The 22,261-nt window shown below is 37.1% G+C and overlaps 1 protein-coding gene across 7 annotated transcripts in view; it reads right to left on the bottom strand.

The window, feature by feature from the left end:
• The window catches only part of ATP8A (ATPase phospholipid transporting 8A1), a 777,495-nt gene that overhangs the window by 695,325 nt on the left and 59,909 nt on the right, over window positions 1-22,261 (bottom strand). The gene's annotated exons all lie outside the window — the stretch shown is intronic.

The raw sequence follows: 22,261 nt of genomic DNA, 5'->3' as shown, positions 1-22,261 counted from the left end.
GACTTTACCGTTTATTATACTTACCGGGAGGAAGGAAGTAATAAATTTATCTTGCGAAAAATAAAATGAAATATTTAGTTTACATATGAGGATTATCCCTGTAGACCAAAGGAACCAAGTGGTAAAAGTGGAAGTGAACGATTATGAAAGAATGCCCTGAGATCGAACCACGGAAATATACATAAAGAGTAAGCCAGTTCCAAATTGATTTTTATCCTTTTTGCTGGCAGATGAAGAGGACTTCAAATCTACTTGGAAAAGCTGAAGCACTCTCAAAAATTGACTTAGTGACGTCAATGATATTCATGTTTCAAACTCAAAATGGTAGCCCGTGCAGTATCTGTAAATACAGATCGGGGAGATAGAACTATTGTAAAGATTTAAATAATAATAATAATAATAATAATAATAATAATAATAATAATAATAATAATAATAATAATAATAATAATAATAATAATAACTTCCAAATTATGGGAATTCAACACAGATCTATTACTTCCTGTTTCAACAGACGAATAAGATCAGAAATTGAATCTGTTCTTGAGACGTTGAATCTATATGAAAATTAAATTTTGTTATTTTACAGGTTCTACATTAGAGGAATCAATACCAAAACTGGAAGTACTAGTCGATTCTTACCACTTCCGGTTTCCATACAAGAATAAAACTGAGAGAAATGTAGTCTATTTTTTGCGATCAAATCCATATCACGAAACTGTTTGCTACTTACTATCGTTTTTATTCTATGTGGGTCAATGTTGAAAACCGAAAGTGAAAAATTTTATATCGGTTCCTATTTTAGCAGAAAGGTAACGGAGGAAGGAAAGAAAAACTATTTTTAAGAAACAGCTTCTCGCTATCTGCTAAAGCAGCGTTTCCCAACCGGTGTGCCGCGGCACACTGGTGTGCCGCGAATGGGCCGTTGGTGTGCCGCGAGGAAATCGAAACAAAATTATTAATTATGTGGCAACCAAATTGGAAGACATAGGAAAAATGTAAATTTGTATTTCACATTACTATAAACGCCAGGGTGCGAAATCCTGGGGGGATGAGGGGGAATTCCCCCTCACTTACTGTTTTCTGGAAAATAATCCCCCTCACCGCAGAGTTACCGGGGGGGAAAGAATATGAAGGTATTTCTTGAAAATGTAACATTAGTTTCCCTACAAAATACTTTCAAAGGTACACGTATCCCATTAATACCAGTTCAACACACTTATCAATATATTTGCAAATATTTCAGTAGGAAAACTATAATAATAATTATCGAAGTGCAGTTAGCGTTAAGCAAAAGTAAAAATGCAGTGAATAATTAAACTGTGCTTTGATCTGGCAGCTCTGAAAACAAAATAGAGATGAGATCTGAAGTAACTATTCTTTTTTGTCCTTCTACTACTAAGGTGGTCATACTTGAGTGCAGTGTAATTGGCTTCTTGAATGCAACAAAAATGAAACGTAGGAAGCGTGCTACGAATAATGTAATTACAAAATACTTCAACGTTAATTCCGTCAGACAATAAAGTTCTCAAACTAAATAGCAACAACTCGCATGTTACTAATAATGGACCACTATTCACGAACAAAAGTAGTGACGAATGCAATAGTGATGAAACGAGTGAAGCTGAAAAGAAGTGTTTTAGTGCAAATGTGATGGAAGCGTCTGAAATACATTTGTCAAAGAGTTCGTGTGATGGAAGCGATAAAACAATGTCAAGTAAAATGAACCAAAATGTAACATTGTTAGAAGAAAGTCAACCGCCCATGAAATGGAAAAGATTTCAGATTTCGTGGAAACAAGATAGATCATGGCTTGTTTTCGAAATGAAAGCAGAACAGGAGATGATGATGATGTGCAATGGTTGTAAACTGCATGCTTCTTTCGTGTGTAAAAACATTAAGATTAAAACTGCCAATAATGACTTGCTGTGATCATCGAAAGGTGTTCCTCAGAAAAATAAGAAGCAAAATTTGAATCCCGTATAGACATGAACTAAGTTCAGTTCATCGACTGTGCTTAGACGCAGAAGTTACTCGTCAGAAAAAGACACTGGAAAAAAGCGCAGAAACAGCACGGGAAACATGTCTGAGAAAACAAGAACTGCAATTGGATGTAACGGTAAAAGTATTTCCTAATGTATATACTAGTTCAAAGCAAGGTTGGAGTTTTAGGGATCATCCAGAAATGAATAAATTACAACGTGCAAATGGTTTAAACATGGGAACTCACCTCAATACAGACAAAAAGCTGCTTTGATAACACGTTTAATTGCAGACCAGCTACACAAGAAACTGATAACATTTTTGAAATTTACTGATTGCTTCTCTATATCCGTTGATGAGTCTACAGATCGATTCTCTGGAAAACATTTTGATTCTGTATATTAGTACGTGGATGAGAGGAAAACTGCTCGATGCTGTTTTCATAAACTAGTACGCATCGAGAAAGCAGATGCAAAAGCAACCGAAATGAAGATCATTGAAGCTTTCGCAAAGGATGGCATTGATTCTGATACTATTAAAGAGAAGCTTGTGGGTCTTGGGTCAGATGGCGCATCGGTTTTCATAGGTAAGCACGATGGAGTTGCTGCTCGCATTAGAAGAAATTTTGCTCCCCACTTCGCCAGTATTCATTGCATGGATCATAGCTTGATTTAGTAACAGAAAAAGTTTTTGGAGTCGTAAACGCAGTATACCACTTCGAAAATCTGCTTGACGAACTTTATAGTCTTCAGTAAGCCTTCTGCATTTGCTCACCTCGAAAACATTGCCAAAGTCATTGGCGAAGAAGGTGTTTTGAAAGTAAGAAACTGTTTCGAATTAGTTGGATTTCCAGTAAAAAAATGTGCTCTTAGCCGTATACAGAGACTATCTATCCATAATTGATTATTTGTCTTCTGCCGAAGTGAGAAAAGAGTTAAGTGAACAAACGGTGGCAAAATTTAAAGGTTTGTATCGTAAGCTAACTTCAAGACAAACCATACTTATGTTAGGATTGCTTTTAGACATTGCACATATATTTACTACCGTCAGTACAATGCAAAAAAAAAAAAAAAAAAAAAAAATCTGTATTATATCGAGAAATAGAAACTCAGCTACATACTGCGTGCACAACTCTTACCGAAATGAAAGAAAATGATGACGTTTGTCTCACGAATTGCAAAGAGAAGTATCTGTGTTATTGAGTTGACAGTGACTCGACATCATTTCAATTCGAGCGAGTAAGATGTCAAATCTTACAAGGGATTTTAGATGAACTACGAAGATGATTTCCAGCATATGAACTGGGAGAAGATTTCCTGCTTCAAAGTATTTGATGAAATTTTAAGTTTAAAATAAAACTTAGCCCATTGAACGGCAATTCTGATGTCTATAAGGATGTTGAATTATTGGGTATAAATCCATCTATATCTGTAATGTAATGGAGATATTTGAAACCTGGTCTCAAACCTATTGATGATCTTCCCCTATTTAAACTGCTGTTACGGAGAACAAAATCAGTTGCACTGTCGACTGCAGAGTGTGAGCGTGGTTTCAGTGTTGCACATGACTTGAAAAGCTATGAAAGAAATCGACTAAGAATAGATACATTAGAAGCCTTAATGACAGTTAAATTGTGTGGACCACCCTTGAATTTGTGGAATGCATTAAGTGTGGTACAGTCTTGAGTTAAGGAGTTGCACCATATAGCGGACAGTAAATATACCACTATACGGAACAATGAAGATGAGTATGAACATAATTTGTTTCTATAAGGAGTACTAGCAGGTTATCGATAATCTCGTGTTTGTCAGGTTTAACGGATGGCTGTAATTTTTTTAAATACAGTTTCTCATTTCGGTACAGGGGCGTAAATAAGGGCACCGCAGACCCGGCATTGCGGGGGCCTCAAGCCATAAGGGGGCCCCAAATCGTGAAGTGGAACGAAGAGAAGGGGCCCCACTCCACGCTGTCTGCGGGGAGGCCCCCAAGCCTTTAGTTACGCCACTGTTTTGGTATTGTTTTAACTGGTAACCTATCGAGCAGGAGCGTCATTTCAGATTTTGCTTGGGGGGGGCAATACCCCTTGATTTAAGTAAAATTTTTCGTTTTTTACTGATTTACTACTATTCTTTTGATAAAATCTATATAAATCTTAAACTCAGGGGGGCAATTGCCCCCCTAAATGACGCTCCTTGCTATCGAGCTCTAACCTAACCAGTATTCTTTTAACTTGTGGTTATATTAATAAAAGACATGAGCCAATAGACACGGATTTATATTTGAACAAAAATAAAATTACATAAATAGCCGATCATTTTTAGGTATAACACTAGATAATAACCTAGCCTGGTAGGTCACCAGTTAGAACAATACCCTTATTTCCATTTTTGATGGCTTATAAATGCAAGCTTGTAGAACACATTGAAGGTCAATAAAATAAAGCACAACGTTTGAGTTCAGAGTACACTTTCCTAGCATTGTTCAAGTTATATTCAATACGGAATAGCATAATTGGAAATGTGTGTTTTGCGACAAACTGGTAAGCTTAGGTTAGCTTCTTTCCTTTCTAATAGGTTATGATTTTGTGTACAGGTATTATGCTTAAAAGTACTTCCCCCTCACTTTGAATGAGATGATTTCGCACCCTGTATAAACCTCTACAATGGAAAAAATACTCTAATTGTAATATATTGTTATAAATACATTACTGTCTGAGGGATCCCTTTGCGCATTCTGTCCTACAGTCCGTAGAATTAAATGTCCAGGAAGGAACTGAATTGGTTGATGTGAGAATGACCGAGGTTTGACGCTCCAAAATTCATAATAAGACATGGCAACATTCTGGATATCTCTCCGGAGAGAATATCCAGCTATTTCTACAAAGGCTGTGAAAGTTCTCATTCCATTTTCAACATCCTGCTTAAATGAAGCAGCATTTTCCGCAATGTACACAATTAAGTGTAAGAACAGGTCACAACACGACACGACATGAGGATGTGTTTATCAGCTATTCGTCCACAATTGACGGAGAGTTGCACATTAATTCTGCTTCGTGCACCAACTTGTTTTACTTATTTTTTTGAAGATTTGTAACTTCCATATATTATTATTAAACAATTGTAACCTTCAATAGATATTATTGAATAATTGTTACATTACTAATATTATTGAACAATTCTAACCTTCATGTATTATTTAAAAACTGTAACGTATATTAATCATGTTAATAAATTATAAGTTTCATAGTGTGTTACTTTTCTGTACAATTTTAATGTTTTAAAAAATATTTGTCATCATTGGTATGATCATTATTGCTTCTTTATTGTTGCAGACTATTCCGTAACTTCAAATTTTAAAATATCATTCAATCTTTTCGACAAAGCAAACATGCATACAAATTATCTACATTTACGTCTTAAAAGTACAAGAGATTTGTTTGTTCATTCGTTATTAGTTAAAGGTAGGATTCAGTTTTCGAAAAATAAAGTGTATTTTTAAAAACCTGAGTCCTATATTTCAATGCAATTGTTTTCTATTTTTAAATTAGAATTAAAAATAAGTATAATGATTTACCAAGGGGAAAAACCAGTGATCGAGCTTTCTTCTTTGTGAGAAGATCAGTGTTCACAGAAAAAAATACCACGGTATTTTATATTTATAAATAATAATAATAATAATAATAATAATAATAATAATAATAATAATAATAATAATAATAATAATAATAATAATAATAATAATAATAATAATATCTATGAGTGTGCCGCGGAAATTCAAGTTACGCTCGTAGTGTGCCGCAAGTTGGAAAAGGTTGGGAAACGCTGTGCTCAAGTTTTCGCTCTACTGCTATCAGTACTTTCTACCATTAAGTTGTGAGTAAAAGAGCTAGGAGTGAAATTTTGAAGTCCCCCATCTTCTCAGCATCAAGGCTGTATGTACTGTGTAATTACAGTTTAAGATGGAATCAGAACCACCGTAACGCGTTTAATGCTCTCCCACCGTGTATCGAAGCCTGACCAAAGGCGCACGCGCTAGCTACTAGACTAGCAGAGAGGGCTAGGAATAAAGGTGGACATGGGACATATTGTTGGGACACTGAACTCATATATAGGCCTATATACAGTGCGTTCCAAGAATAACACTAAGACCCGTCTCCTGAAGAAACCAAAGCAGATAGAATACGAAACCTTTTGTAACGTTCAAGGGACATAAAAGATAACATTATGCTGATGTGGAGAACCCTCATGAGTTACGCTCAAGAGGGTTACGGGGGGTAAATACAAAATTTTAAATAGTAACCTCCACCGTGTGGTATCTCGTTTGAAAGGTAATCACGTGTAAAGACCAATTTTAGAAACTACATGTCACTAGCATGTCCCTATCCAACATGGCGGCCATCCGTAAAGTACGGTCGAAGTACATTCCACGCATAACACTAAGACCCGTCTCCTGAAGAAACCAAAGCAAATAGAAGAATGAAACCTTTTGTAACCCTGAAGGCACATAAAAGACATCATTACGCTAAGGAAAATCCCCCATGAGGGGGGCCTAAGGGGGGTTACGAGGGGTAACTACGAGTACTTCGACCGTACTTACGGATGGACGCCATGATGGATAGAGACACGATAGCGACGAGCAGTTTCCAGAACTGGTCTCTACACGCGATTACCTTTCAAACGAGGTACCACACGGTGGGGGTTGCTATTTACAATTGTACAGTAACTCCCTTAAGTCCCCCGTGCGCGTCTTTTGCGCGGGAGACCTGGGTTCGATTCCCGGCGGGAGCTCAAGTGGTTCGGAGTCCACGTTAATCAGTAGGTCCACGTCTCATATAGCCTCGCTGCTGAACGGGACGTTAAACTGAAAATCAACTCAATTGCTTAAGTCTCCCTCATGGGAGATTCTCCTTATCAGCATAATGTTGTCTTTTATGTCCCTTGAAGGATACGAAAGATTTCATGTTTCTATCTGCCCTGGTTTCTTCAGGAGATGGGCCTTATTGTTACGCGTGTAACGTACCTCGACCGTATTTTACGAATGGCCGCCATGTTGAATAGGGACATGCTAGCGACATGTAGTTTCCAAAATTGGTCTCTACACGTGATTACCTTTCAAACAAAGTAAAACACGGTGGGGTTGCTATTTAAAATTTTGTAGTTAACCCCCGTAACTCCCTTAAGCGTACCTCAGGGGGGGGTTCTCCATATCAGCATAATGTTGTCTTTTATGTCCCTTGAAGGTTACAAAAGGTTTCATGTTTCAGGAGACGAACGTTATGGGGCGTTTACACTTGGTCGATTTAGTCGCACGGCTAAATCGACTCGCTGCATTTGCGACTAAATCGAAGCAACTAGGCCGAATCAAATCGATGGATGTGTTCAATTGTTTCAACCGAAATTGAATGCTGCTTGTCGACTCGCTCTCCTCTGGTCGATTCGAAATCGACTGGCAGTTTTAAAGATGTCCAAGCAAAAAGTAATTGGTACAATTTGCGGTGTTATAGCAGAAGAAAGTAGAATCGACCACAGAAAATAGAACGTCTTTCAATTCAGTTGCTAGTCGATTAGTCGCTTTCGATCAACAAGCGATTAAGTTGAAGTCCTGTTTACACGATCGATTAAGTTAAAAGTGACGTCAATTCAACTGAATCGAACGCAAATCGACTAAGTGTAAACGCCCCAGTAGTGTTATTTATGGAACATACTGTATACATATACTGAAATGGCCGTTTCTCGCATGAGAGAAAAATAGGTTTATGGGAAATATTTGAACCCACTCTCCGTTCTCCCCCCAAGGATACACATTTCAATGAAAGTGTAATGATAAAAAATCCGTTTAAAATTACCCATTTTGGTATAAATGTTTGAAACTCTCTATCCACTTAGGATCTACCCTTTAATCAATAACCCGATAACAATCCACCTTGCGGTAGGTACTCACTATGTTCTGTTCCAAAATTAATTTCAAAGGGCCAGCTAATTTATCGTAATGCAATAACGTCGATTTTTAGTCATACTGTTTTTCACCCCTTCTCACCCCCTCCCATGGCGATGAGGGTTGAACTGAAATAGCATTGGAAATGTCACGATTCATCTCAGAGATCCCGAAAACTATGAATTGGACAGTAATATCGGTCGTTTTCGACTATTTTTACATCACATTCCTTCCTACTCTTATATCCACTGATGGAGAATGAATTTGACTTAAACGGCATCGAAAGTGTCACTATTTATCTTAGCGACCCAGCAAACAATGAATTGAACACTAATATCCAGTCGATTTCGATTATTTTTACATGTCACTCCTACATCCACTAACGGAGGATCGATCTGAAATGAAATGAAATGAAATCTTTGAGTTTTACGACCCACGGTTATGCCGGTTAGGCTAAAGGAGACGGTGATGATGAATAATGGATGAAATGGTGGAATGATGAAAGTGGGAGGAAACGGGAGAACCCCGAGAAAACCCACGCACATGGTGTTTGTCCACCACAAAGTTCACTTGGCGGGGCCTGGGATCGAACCCGGGACCCCAAGCACCAGAGGTGAAGGGAGGATAAATTTGATTAAACGGCATAGGGAGTATAACTATTTATCTTAGCGATCCCAAAAACTATGAATTGGACACTAATATCGGTCGTTTTCGAATATTTTACAAATATTTACTTTCCTTTTTCCTCCCCTAGGCGTGTTAGGGTGTCTTGGGAATGTAATATAATAAAAACCTAAGTTAGATTATGGTCCTCTAATGTACCACAAAGCTTTAAAATCAGTGCAGAGGTCTAGGATGAGTTGGCAGCCAAAGATCATTCATTACATATATATGAAGAACATTTCTCGCTTTTTTTATGGTTTTCTCAACAGACGGGCACACAAGGCCGTTCTATAAGACTTGTGATACTTATGCACAGCACAGTTCGGAAGGCTGATGATCAACCAACTTATGGCATCTGCAGTTAAATTCTTCCTGATGATGAATCTTCAAACGATTTATCCTTTATTAAATTCATTCTTTTCAAATGAAAGTTTTCTGTATCTGTTTGTTGGGTATAAATACACATTCCAGCTTTGGAAATTTTTTTTACAGCTACCCGAGTGAGGCTACGTGCCGGAATGAGAAATGAGATAGATAAAGCCAGTTGGAATGATGGGAAGGGAGGGTGGTGTTCTCCTAGCATTTGGAGATTCGTTCTTCGCTTTTATTATTTGCGTCCGTAGCTTGCACGGACTTCCGAGGGCGTGGTGCTTCTGAAGTAAATTGAAAAAATGTGTTAGTGGTTCGTAACTAGCACTTCGTCACGGAAACTCTTCTCAGTGCGGTTTTCGACGTATTGCATGCGATTGAAACATTAAATCGACTTTGAATCGAACTGAATACATGTTTAAAACTTGTGGTTAGGGGTTCACCTCTGTTACGAAAAAACTATAAAATTAAGTGCACTTTTGTTGATTTATTTCAATTTACTAAGTAGTTAACCTATTTATTTGTACTCAATATGAGATACAGACTGACTTTCATACATTGATTTGGCAAAAAAACTGAACGCAATTAAAGAAAATACGGGAAATACTCGAACCAAACAGAAGTGAAAGAATTAGTGCATTGAAAACAGCATAACATGGAATTGCAATGCATAGAGTAAGACAATGTTACGGAAAGTTGTCTTATATTCACAACACTGGAATTACCAAGTTTTCGCCAGTGTCTGACGTACCTCTGACATCAAATTGCTTTTTACGTCCCACGCATATGCCCTGAAGACTAAAGGACACGGATAGTTACTGTTTATGAAATAAATGGTGGAATAAAAATGTGAGACGAACCAGGAAGAATCTTAAAAGGCCTCATCACTGCGAAATTAAAATACCGCTAATCTTACAGTAATTATGTGATATCTTCAAATAGAAAAAAGATAATCGAAAAGTGGGACAAGACCTCCCTAGACAATATTATTCTGCGTGAGATACCGTTATCATGACTCATTTATCGGCTTTCGATTTCCAGCCATTTAGAAAATTGGCATTTATTTCCGCGTTTCTAAATAACTGCAAACGGAAAGCTACTAGGTGACTCGTGATAACGGTACCTCATGCAAAATAACATCGTCTAGGAAGGTCTTGATCCACTTTTCGATTATATTTTATCCATTTGAAGATATCACATAATTACTGTAAAATTGGGAGTATTTTAATTTCGCAGTGATAGGGACTATTAAGAAAACTCACGAACATCATTGTTGTCCATCACAAACTCACATTGTGTGGGATCAAACCAGGAATCTTCCGCACCAGAGTTGTGCCACCCCCCTTAGGACGTAACATGTGGAATGTTTCCAACGGCCGTCTTTTTTATGTTGTATGCTACTGATCGTTTCTATGACGGTCAAGAGTAAAAAAAAAAAAAAAAAAATGATGCTGTTACAGGAATACACATTCTGAAATACAAACGTAAGATGTATTATCATCAACATAGATATTCTGCAATTATTGTCAGGTCACTTGCCGCAGCTTAATATCTTCGTCTTCACTTACGAATTTTCTGTTTTAAGAGGCCTCATCCCGCCGAAATTAAAATATCACTAATTTTACAGTAATTATGTGATATATTCAAATAGATAAAAGATAATTGAAATGTGGAACAAAAGCGCCCTAGACAATATTATTTTGCGTGAGGTACCGTTATCACGAGTCACCTAGTGGCTTTCCGTTTTCAGCCGTCTCGAAACGCGAAAATAAATGCCGATTTTCAAAATGGCTCGAAATCGAAAGCAGATAAGTGAGTTGTGATAACGGTCTCTCATGTAAAATGATATTGTCTAGGGTGCTCTTGTTCCACGTTTCGATTATATTTTATCTATTAAAAGATATCACATAATTACTGTAAAATTAGCTGTATTTTAATTTCACCAGGATGAGGCCTCTTAATATCGTCCATTAATTGTTGTCTCCTTCACCCCTTCCTCTCTTTCCTGAACCATCTCTCTGGCACGTTTCTCATGATACAGTTCTTTCTTAGTCAATGTCCATCAGTTTCTCTTTCTCTTCTCAATAATATCTAAAAGTGTTCTTTTTTCCTCCACCATTTCTATGATCCTCATTCGTTTTCCGCTCGACCCAGATAATAATTTCCATTCTTCTCCACATCCACATTTCGAAAGCTGGCATCCGTTTTTCATAATTTTTGCGTAATATCTATGGTTTCGCCCCATACAGTACAATACTCCACACGAAGCATTTTATGAGTCTTTCTCTTAATTCTTTATTCAAGGTCTCACAAAATAGAATTTTGTTCCTGCTAAAGCCTTCTTTCGCCATTTCTATCCTTGTTTTTATTTCATGTTCGCACTTCACATGTAAGGTCTTCACTACAGCAAAATTAAACTAGCGCTAATTTTAGAGTTTTTCAGTAATATCTTCAAAACAAATAAAAATATTCGAAAAGCGGAAACGTAGTGAACTAGACAATACGATTTTGCATGTGATACCGTTATCACAACTCATCTAACTGCTTTCAATTAGCAACTATAGATAGAGTTAGCATTTTTTGTGGGTCCTGTAAATAGCGACACACCAAAAGCAGATAAGTGAATTGTAGTAAATGTATCGCAAGCAAAATCGTATTGTCTAGTTCACTACGTTTCCGCTTTTCGAATATTTTTATTTGTTTTGAAGATATTATAGAAAAAACTAAAATTGGCGGTAGTTTAATTTCGCTGTAATGAAGACCCTTAACTTCAAGAACTATTAGTTCGTTAAAGTAGTGGTTTCCCACTTTTTTTGACTGATGACACTTTACTGAACGCCCAGGGTATACTTGTATATTTTATTAATAAGAATATAATTATAATATGTCAGCGTATATATTTGTATAAAGTAGTGACCATGTGGTACTCAGCATTCTTGCTGCCACCATTTGAGCCGTTTAGTGGTAGGCCTACAGACTGTCTCGGAATTGATTTTAACTGATTATTATTAAATGCTTGTATCAAGACACACTACTTAGGAACCAATTTGTTAAGGGAACTATTCTGACCAAGAATAATAACATATGACGAAACATGAATCTCATACTTAACGGTGTTCAGTACCTACGCTATCTTTACTTTTCAGCAAATTAATTTCTATGGGAATTATTTTTCTGTTTTCATTGATTTCTTCTTCAAGTGCAGTAAAATGTCCGTTGCTTTTTCAAACTTTATTTGCATCACAATAATTTAATATTACTTACATTAAATTTGATTATATATATATATATATATATATATATATATATATATATATATATATATATATATATATATATATATATATATATATATATATATATATATATATATATATATATATATATATATATATATATATCCGGACCTTAAAGGCAGAGAGGAGTAAGTCATTTTTATTAAATTTTCAGGAGAGACAGAAAACAGTGACTTACTTCTTTTTGCCTTTAAGTGCTTTCGGATTTATATCCAATTTTATTGTTGCTATTTGATAAAGTATTCATAATACAACTATAAGTTTTCTAAGAATGAGAGATATCAGAACACGTGTTTCAAATCTGGCAATAAGTTATTTTCAGAAAAAAAAAATTATTTACTCCCCTCTGCTTTTAAGATCCGGATATATATATATATATATATATATATATATATATAAACAAAATGGTTAGATGTATAACAAAAGGGACATCTAACCAAGAAGAAATTAGTAAAATTACGTCAATGAAATTAAGTAGGAGCACAAGTAGATTGTCTTTTGTCACATGTGTATTAACGAAGTATTATTTTTGTAACATGTGTAATACTTAACTCACATAACATGTACAGATTAATATGATAGTATCGTATCTCAGATCTTCTGAAGAAACTAAAAAAGTACCAAAGAAATGTGAAAATTATATTATATAAATAATTTGTTCAAAATTCCTTCGTTTTTAAAATGAAAAACATAGTAGCCCTATACTGGTTTCAACTTCATACCAAGCGCCGTTTTCAATAAAGGAAGATAACACCTATGACAATAACAGGGCTCATAGTGGTCTGGTCTCTTGTAAATAGTTGAAAAGTAACCAAAAGAACACGAAAAAGTGACCAAAATCTTATCATGTCCCTTTTTTCCTTTGTCAATTTCTCCACCACTTCTCTCTTTGTTGTTTTGTTTCATCTTTTCTTCTTTACTTCTTCTTTTTGAGCTTCCTCCTTTCTTAGGTTTTCTAAGTATGCTTTGTAGTTACGGTAAGCAGGCTTAGCATATGTAAGAAGCTTCTGAGTAAGTGGAACCAGTTCTGGTCTATTTCCGAATTTCTTCATCCCAGACATTATATTTAACTTAGCATTGAGAGTCCTCAAAGCCATGAAATATTCAAATTCATCACCTACTTTTAAGAAGAACATACAAGAAGCATAACACAAGACGAACATGATGAACCACACAAACACACACAAGGTTGAGCGGAGCGTTAACTATTACGAGAGAAAACTAAAAGACTGTTATGATAGAAGAAAGAATAGACACAGAAGGGTTCTCAACCCCAACTTGAGAGCTTAAGCATCCACCAACCATCCACTGTGCTTTAGAAAGAATAAAAGTTGAAGTGAGAATAAAGCTGACTGTTTCACATATGGCAGCAAGTACTGAAGCTTTCAGAAGAGTAATGAGTAACAAGTTTCTGCCTTTTTCCGTTTATTTGTATAATATTTTTCTTATAAAACTGCCAATGTTAAACACAAATCATACGAAAAAGTCACTTTACCTCCCAACAAAGTTACTTTTAGTGACAAATTTGAAAAAAAAAAAGTAACTTTTAGTGACCAACTTGAAAAAAGTAACTTTTAGTTTAAAAAAAAAAAGTGACTCGCTATGAGCCCTGCAATAATAGGTAAGTGTAATTTTCAACTAAATAATCTTGGATAAATTAATTTCCCGTTTCCCTTGCATAGGGCGTTTCTTCCACGCAAATTACCATCCTTGCTTTAGAATTACCATCCTAACTTTATTAGGCTCTATTCCTCATTATCTCAATGTTAAGTAAGAAAAATTCTATTCACAAAATTAATTTAAAGCAATAACTTACCAATCGTCGACGCCATATCTCTTTGAACACCACACAGTGACAGATAATATAAAAGTTTAGGAAAAGCATAAATAAACAAAATTTATTTAATTATATCTTATAGGTAAGAAAAGTAAAGGTATTGGCATTCATCGTAGGGCAGTAAACGATAACATTATTCCTCCACCTTTCCTCATCTAATTATTTGATTAACACTTTATGATATCTACTACTTTATGTACTTTAAGATAAGTTACTTGATCAAACGCATGATAGTTGCTCTAACAGTTCTAAACTTCAATGCTACGCACGGGCCAATTAATGACTATGAACTCTCTCTCTGTCTCTCTCTCTCTCTCTCTCTCTCTCTCTCTCTCTCTCTCTCTATATATATATATATATATATATATATATATATATATATATATATATATATATATATATATATATTCGTATTGACATACGCACACACTCCAAACGTATTCTATGTGCCCATAAACACGCATTAGTGAAATAGCAGCTCTCTACGAGAACGTTAAACTCTACGAGAAAGTCATGAGTTGAGTTGATTTAAGTTTGATTTGAGTTTAACGTCCCGTTCAGCAGCGAGGCTATATGAGACGTAGATCTACTGATTAACGTGGAATCCGAACCACATGAGCTCCCGCCGGGAATCGAACCCGGGTCTCCCACGCCAAAGGGGCGTACGCTAACCGCTTAGCCACGGAGGGACGACAAAGGCATGAAATGGCGTTTCCACGTATAATATATGGGTAACCAGGGCAAGAGTGAAAATGCTATTGACGAAGAAGTGGCAAAGTCGGTAAACAAATGAATGTTGAAAATTAGTTCGGCACAACACATGTAGGAACGGAAAAGGAGGGTAGCCGAGTGCGTGCAGTGTAAAGAGCAGCAGAGTAGAAAGTTTGTTGCAAAAGGAAAGAAGTAAAAGATTCGTAGGTAAGTGTCACAGTTTATAACGTAGTTTCAACTGAAGGTGCAGGATTGGAAATATTTCCTGGAAAAGCTGTATAAGTTCGTATTTCTTATCAGTGGTACGCAAAAGAAAAAAGTGCTCTGGCGGGAGATGGCAGGCAATTATTGGAAGATACCTGAAGCGGGGCAAGAGTGTACGGGGCAAGTGTGAACGTTCACACTTGCCGCTTGTTTTAAAGATGGGTAAATGTAGGAGCCAACACGTAACATTGAGTAAAAAACATTTGCAGAGTAAGACAGAAGTTGGCGGCTATAGACTACTAACAAAACGTTTGCATTATCGTTTAGAATTTTGCAGCCCGAGTTGTTGAGCATATGTCATGTCGCACGGGAACACAAAAGAAGGTAGAAATTTGCATCAAAGTCATCCACACTTATGGGTACGCCCAGCCAATTCAGTGCGAAATTGTTTTCAATACACCAAACGGTGAAATGAGGATTTCCTGTATCATATGCGAGTGGTTTCACGAATAATGTTCCAATCTTAATCAAAGGAAGTCTGTGTACGTGTGTGACCACTGTGTGTACCGGAAGTAACATTTTTGTGCTTCGTGATTAATGTTGAACTGATTTCTCCTATTTTCATATTTCGTAATTATAGCATGTATGATATACAGTACTGTAACATTTGTTGACAGTTCCATTTGACACTAATCTGGTATTTTATAATTTCCTTAGTTCCATGTAATCAGTACATATATATCTGTAATTCAATGTATTTTTTTTTTTTTTTTTTTTTTTTGGTGTTTATGCCTACGTTTCTATGTTTTGATTCGACTGAACATTTTTTACTCTTACCCCACCATATGAGGCAAGAGTACAAAATTTTTCCTTCGTCAAAACTGTTATTCCTCTGTATCCTCTGCTTGATTTGCCGCAATTATTAGAGATAACAGGCTTTTACATAGAGAATATATTGCGTTTTTCTCTGTCACCATTCCACCGCAATTCTTTGATTTTCAAAAAGTGTTCACTCTTGCCTTGGTTACCCATAATTTAGAATTTCCAACCGTGATAACGGAGAAACTAAAAGAGACAGAGAAACGAAACTTTGCACGAAGCAACTAGAAAAAGGGCGACATCTGTTCGTGTATTGACAAACAACACTGGATGAACAGTGTTGCCAACGCAAGACGAAATTTTGTTTTTGTAAATGGAATGACCTAAATTGAATATCATCATTAGAATCAGCAATGGAAATAAAGACAAAAGAGACTGTAAAGGCAGACCAGTGTTGCAAACTTTTTCGAGCAATAACGTGTAATATGTGTTGGCGCAAACAGGGAGTGAGGTACTAATGTTTAGTACACCTTAAATCAGATATTGACAAGAATTGTTGGCGTTGACTCTAAGTCTAGAAGCATCCGCGGAACAATGTTGTCATCAACAGTAGGGAGAAATTGAGTTTGGAAGAGATACAATAACTCGGAAAAGGTCACTAGGCTGTATGTTTTAAAACCTATAATGCAAGGCGGTAGAGCATGAGGAGTAGAACCGTGGTTATGTGAGATCGATAACTGACCGAGATATTCGATATCTTATAAAAGTTGACAAGTAAGGTTTGTGAAAGGTGGCAACGCTGCACAGCGTGTTGGAATCCCAACAATCTGGTTAAAATATGAAAACAGCGTTCACTTTTCACTGGTCTATGTACTCGTGGGTTTTTGAGGACGCTGGTAATCATGATGAAATCAAGAATAAAAAAGCCGGTGCTATGCAGCGTTGCCATCTTTTACAAACCTTAGTTCTCTACTTTACCAAGATACTGAATATATCAGTAAGCACGTGAGTTATTAATCTCACATAACCATGGTTCTAGTCCTCATGCTCTTCTGCCTTGCATTATAGGTTTTAAACTATACAGCACTAGTGACCTCTTCCGAGTTATTGTATCTCTTTCAAACTCAATTTCTCCCTTCTGTAAATGGCAACACTGTTCAGCGGATGCTTCTAGACTAAGAGTCAACGCCAACAATTCTTGTCAATATTTGATTTAAGATGTACAAAACGTTCGTACCTCACTCCCTGTGTGCGTCAACATATATTACACGCTATTGCTCGAAAAGTTCGTAACACTGATCTGCCTTTACAATCTCTTTTATCTTTATTTTCATTGCTGATTCCAATGATCATATTCAATTTAGGTCATTCCATTTACAAAAACACAACTTTGTTTGGGGTTGGCAACACTGTTCATCCGGTGCTGTTTGTCAATACACGAACAGATGTCGCCCTTTTTCTAGTTGCTTCGTGCAAAGTTTCGTTTCTCTGTCTCTTTAGTTTCTCCGTTATCACGGTTGAAAATTCTAAATTATATTATAATGTAGAAACGTCATTTCATGACTGTCGTCAAGTCAACACGGGTTAAGGTTCTCGTAGAGAGCTGCTATTTCACTAATGTGTGTTTATATATATATATATATATATATATATATATATATATATATATATATATATATATATACCGTAAACCAGGGTAACTTCGTCATGGTTACAATGTTGTCACATTACATGCGTCCGTGGTGTCATCAATAGCGAAACTAAAGTGTTTTATTCTTTTTCCTTTCAGGTGAGCTGGAAATATGCCGCGAAAGTACCAGAGAGTTGGGAGACCGCCGCTATCAAAACAAGCACAAGGAAAAACTGCAGGAGGACATGGAATTAATAGCGCAGGGAAAATCCGTCTCGTAGGTTTCAAAAGTTACAGGTGTGCCGCGAACAACCCTCGAGGACAAAAAGCATGTGCGTCATAGTGAAACTGTGGGACGACCTTTGACGTTGGACGAACTGGAAGAGAAAGCTATTGTTGATACTCTTGCGGAATTTGCAGCGTGCAGCATTCCATTTGCTAGGCCTGACATTGACCTACTCGTCAAAACGTACTTGGATAAGAAGGGAATCACAATCACGAAGTTCCGAAACAATGTTCTCGGTGAAGATTTCCTAAATAACTTCATTCGTCGTTACAATCTGACCACCTGGCTTACCACAAACATCACTTCTGCAAGAGCTGCCTTGTCTGCAGACGATGTATAGAATTTCTTCACAAACATCGAATCCCAGGTACGCACTACGCCACCGAGGAGCATGTACAACTTTGATGAAACCAACATAACAGACGACCCTGGATCAAAAAAGGTTATTGTTCCTCAAGGTACCAAGCGTGTTGAGTGAGTTATGAAGCATTTGAAGATGTCAATTTCCCTCATGTTATGTGGAACCGCATCTGGCGAACTCGTGTCTCATTTCGCACCTGACGTCGTAAAGACCTGCAAAGGAAAGGGCATCTGCTTCACATCATTTCCACCAAATCCGATGCATCTAATGCAGCCATTAGATGTCGCGTTTTTCCGTTCACTTAAAGGGATCCGCCGCTGGAGGAGTGGCGGATCAAGAGTAGGAGTCGAGGTGTACTACCAAAAGAGCATTTCCTAGTCTGCTTTCCAAACTCTACAACAGAGTCCTGAGAATGCAGAAAGCACATAAAGAACGCTTTTCGAGCAACGGGACTGCATCCCCTTGACCCAGAGGAAGGCTGAAGAAGGTTAGGTTGGCGCCCACAAATGATCCCACAAGCATCAAGACATGGATGCCAGCCTTGTAGAATACCTGAGCAATCGCCGTAAGGAAATGGATCCGAGGAAACGCAAATGGGGTAAGAAGACTGTACTGGAAAAGAACATCGAGCCCTCCGGTGCCACAAATGGTGCCAAAAATTCTGGCCCCACAGCATATAATACGCAGAGCGATGACAATACGTGTGGTATCTGCAAGTGTGATTACAGATACTACCGTGAAGCTGACTGGGTGCAATGCCTCGATTGTCAGAAGTGAATTTGCGGAGTATGCAATAACAGAACCAAAGACGTTCACTACATGTGCGCTATTTGTGAGGATGACGACTGAATACTTCATGACTAACCAACATTACCGTTATAAAACTTTGTACTGTGACATTTCACATTATAACTGTAGGAATGTAGTATTTTCTTTTACTTGGCAACACTCAATAAATGCTTGTAATACCGTACCGTGTGGTATCGATACTTTACGAACCTTACAAACCCTTCATATCTGTTTTCCGTATGTCGAATTTGCCCCATACCTGAGGACACTTCGTCAATTCATTGGCAAACACCTACTTGAACACAAACACGTTGACAAACACCTAGTTACTCCATGTGGCAGGGTAGCTTCGTCAATCAATAAAGTAACAATTTGGCAACTCTGGGAACGGACTATTTTTATTACATTAATGGCACGAGTTCATTGCGATTTAGATGTTCATACCTCATAAATTTCAACGATGTGCATCCAGTGTTGCAGAGTTTGCATACAAAAATATGCTCAGAACCTGACGAACGATATATATATATATATATATATATATATATATATATATATATATATATATATATATATATATATATATATATATATATTTGGTCTAGGAATTAATTCGTGCGGTTGGTACGCACACATTGAAGCTGTAGTACAAACACAAAATACATAAATACCTTAAGAAAAATATGGTCCATCGCTAGCCACCACTTTCGCCCATCTGTCAGGCAATGTACGGATTCCGTGGCGAAAGAAGTCCTCATCCTTGGAAGCGATCCAGTCAGAGACCCATGTTTCGATATCTTCTGAAGAAGTAAACCGCTGTCCAATCAAATCGTTGTTCATGCAATCGAACAAGTAGTAGTCCGAAGGAGCAACGTCTGGTGAATACGGCGGGTAAGGTAAAACTTCCCATCCGACATTTTCTAAATAGGTTTTGACCAGTTTTGCGACATGTAGGCGAGCGTTATCATGTTGAACAATAAGTTTATCATGTCTGTTCTCCCATTCTGGTCGAGTTCTGGCCAGAGCTTGCTTCAAACGCATTAATTGTCGTCGATAACGTTCTCCATTCATAGTTTCACCCGGTTGCAGCAGCTCATAGTACACCACACCTTTCATATCCCACCATATGCACAGCATAACCTTTGCACAGTGAATATCTCGTTTTGGTTGTGATGGACCTGGTTCACCTGGTTTCACCCAGGCCTTTTTTCGTTTAGGGTTCTCGTAATGGATCCACTTCTCATCACCCGTAATAATTCGATGCAGAAACCCCTTTCTGCTCTGTCGTTGAAGCAGCAATTCGCAAATGGTTTTTCGTCTTTCAACGTCTCTGTCTTTCAATTCATGTGGAACCCAATGTGACATCTTTTGAATCATTCCCATGGCTTTCAAGCGTTTGGAGACTGTTGTTTGATCAACGCCTAATGCTGCTGCAAGATGTTCCTGCGTTTGACACGAATCCTGCTCGAGCAATGCTGTCAATTCTTCGTCTTGAAATTTTTTTGGCTGTCCAGCTCGCTCTTGGTCTGCCAAGCCGAAATCACCACTTCTAAACCGTGCAAACCACTTCTGACACGTTCGCTCAGCTAGAGCATGGTCACTATACACTTCCACCAAAATACGATGACTTTCAGTCGCACTTTTCTGCATGTTAAAGTAATGCAGCAGGACACCCCGCAAAAACACTTTATCAGGCACAAATTGCGCCATGTTCACTTAACTACAAACTGGTGTTGTTGACGCTTTAATCCACTGCCCTATACTACGAACGATACGCGATGACAGGGGTTTGCAACACATGTGTGGATACACGGAACTGTGGGACGCTCCGTTCGTTGCGCCATCTCTTGTCCACCCGCACGAATTAATTCCTAGACCAAATATATATATATATATATATATATATATATATATATATATATATATATATATATATATATATATATATATATATATATATATTTGTTTAAAATTAATTCTTCACTATGACAACCTTTCCGAACCGGTGCGTCCGGCAGCTCCACTGGATGTGTCGCAAAATTTTAGAATTTTACAAATATTGTGTCGTCCAGAATGCCTATAAACAGCGGCGTACAATACACATACTACAAGTCTGAACATATATAATCTTGGGAACTTGAATTCCCTCCTCTTGAAATACTGTGTAGGTCGCCCACTGCCTATAAGAATAGACTTTATATATTTTATTTTAACCATGAAGTCTTTAATACTCGTATTAACCAGAAGCTTTAGTTTCCGAGACATGGTGGATGTTCAGTAAAATTTGTTGCCACACGATTTTACTCAAAAAAAAAAAAAAAAAACATATGCTATTGGTTGGATTATGTATACAAAATATCCCTACTAAATTCAATCTTTTGTGTAAGTTACGCTTAGTATATTTAGGGCTTGAAAAACAATAAAAACCATACAATTAACGCACTTTTGGCGCCATAATACTACCTTCTCAGACTTCTTTCCTGTCTGAGGATTGTGTAGGAAAATGCAATTTCTTTCATATCAGATTACCCAGAGATATGGTCCCTATAGAAAAAGATTCCTTATATGCTACTTCGTTAATTACTAGGTTTCACTCATAAATTTTCTAAATAGTGGACCCATATTATTAATCTGTATCTTTTCCTGCCAACTTTACTTTCTCAAAATATTCTAAAATTATTATTAAATGTGTGTTCTTATTAACAGTATACTTATAGTATTCCTATTGCTTCATGCGTTTTTCTTTTTTTTTTTTTTAACATGGTGATCACCATGGTAACGACGAGGAAATGACATTACTATTTCAGTCCATAGAACGACTCTACTATACAATGGTTGAATGGCAGAGTCCGGTAACGTCCAATGAACACCTTTGTCTTATAGCCGTTTCATCTGACGTGGTTCTCTTCTTATGATTTACCAGAGGTTGAAAAAAATAGCACTCACAGATCTACATCTACTTCCAGCCAAATTTCCCAACACTTCCTCCATTACATTTTATTTTCTACACAGCAGAGGAGTTATTACTTTCGGAATGACTTTTGCATAGAATTGAACATATGAAAAAAAAAAAAAGTGTGTTGGAAATTATGGACATATGAAGCACGTTTATCATAATAAAGGCGAGATAGTGTTGGAGAATGGCTTATACTGTGAGGGGCAGAGTGCGAATTACCAGGGGGGATGAGGGGGATTTCCCCCTCAATCACATTTTGTTTCCCCCCAAAGAAGTCAGCTGAAGTATCCCCACCGGGGATGCTCGCTTTCCCCCTCAACCTATGCTTAGTATAACTCCAAATTTCACTGATTTTTGTTATTTCTTGTAAATTTAATGTTCTAGCTGTAATTCGAAATGATCGATGTAAACTGTTCAGTTTTG

This window comes from Thermobia domestica, chromosome 3 (genome assembly GCF_964235325.1).
Source record: "Thermobia domestica chromosome 3, izTheDome1.hap1.1, whole genome shotgun sequence".
NCBI classification, from domain to species: Eukaryota; Metazoa; Arthropoda; class Insecta; order Zygentoma; family Lepismatidae; genus Thermobia; species Thermobia domestica.
The sequence above is the reverse complement of the archived record's forward strand: the minus strand, read 5'-3'. Positions and strand labels throughout refer to the sequence as shown.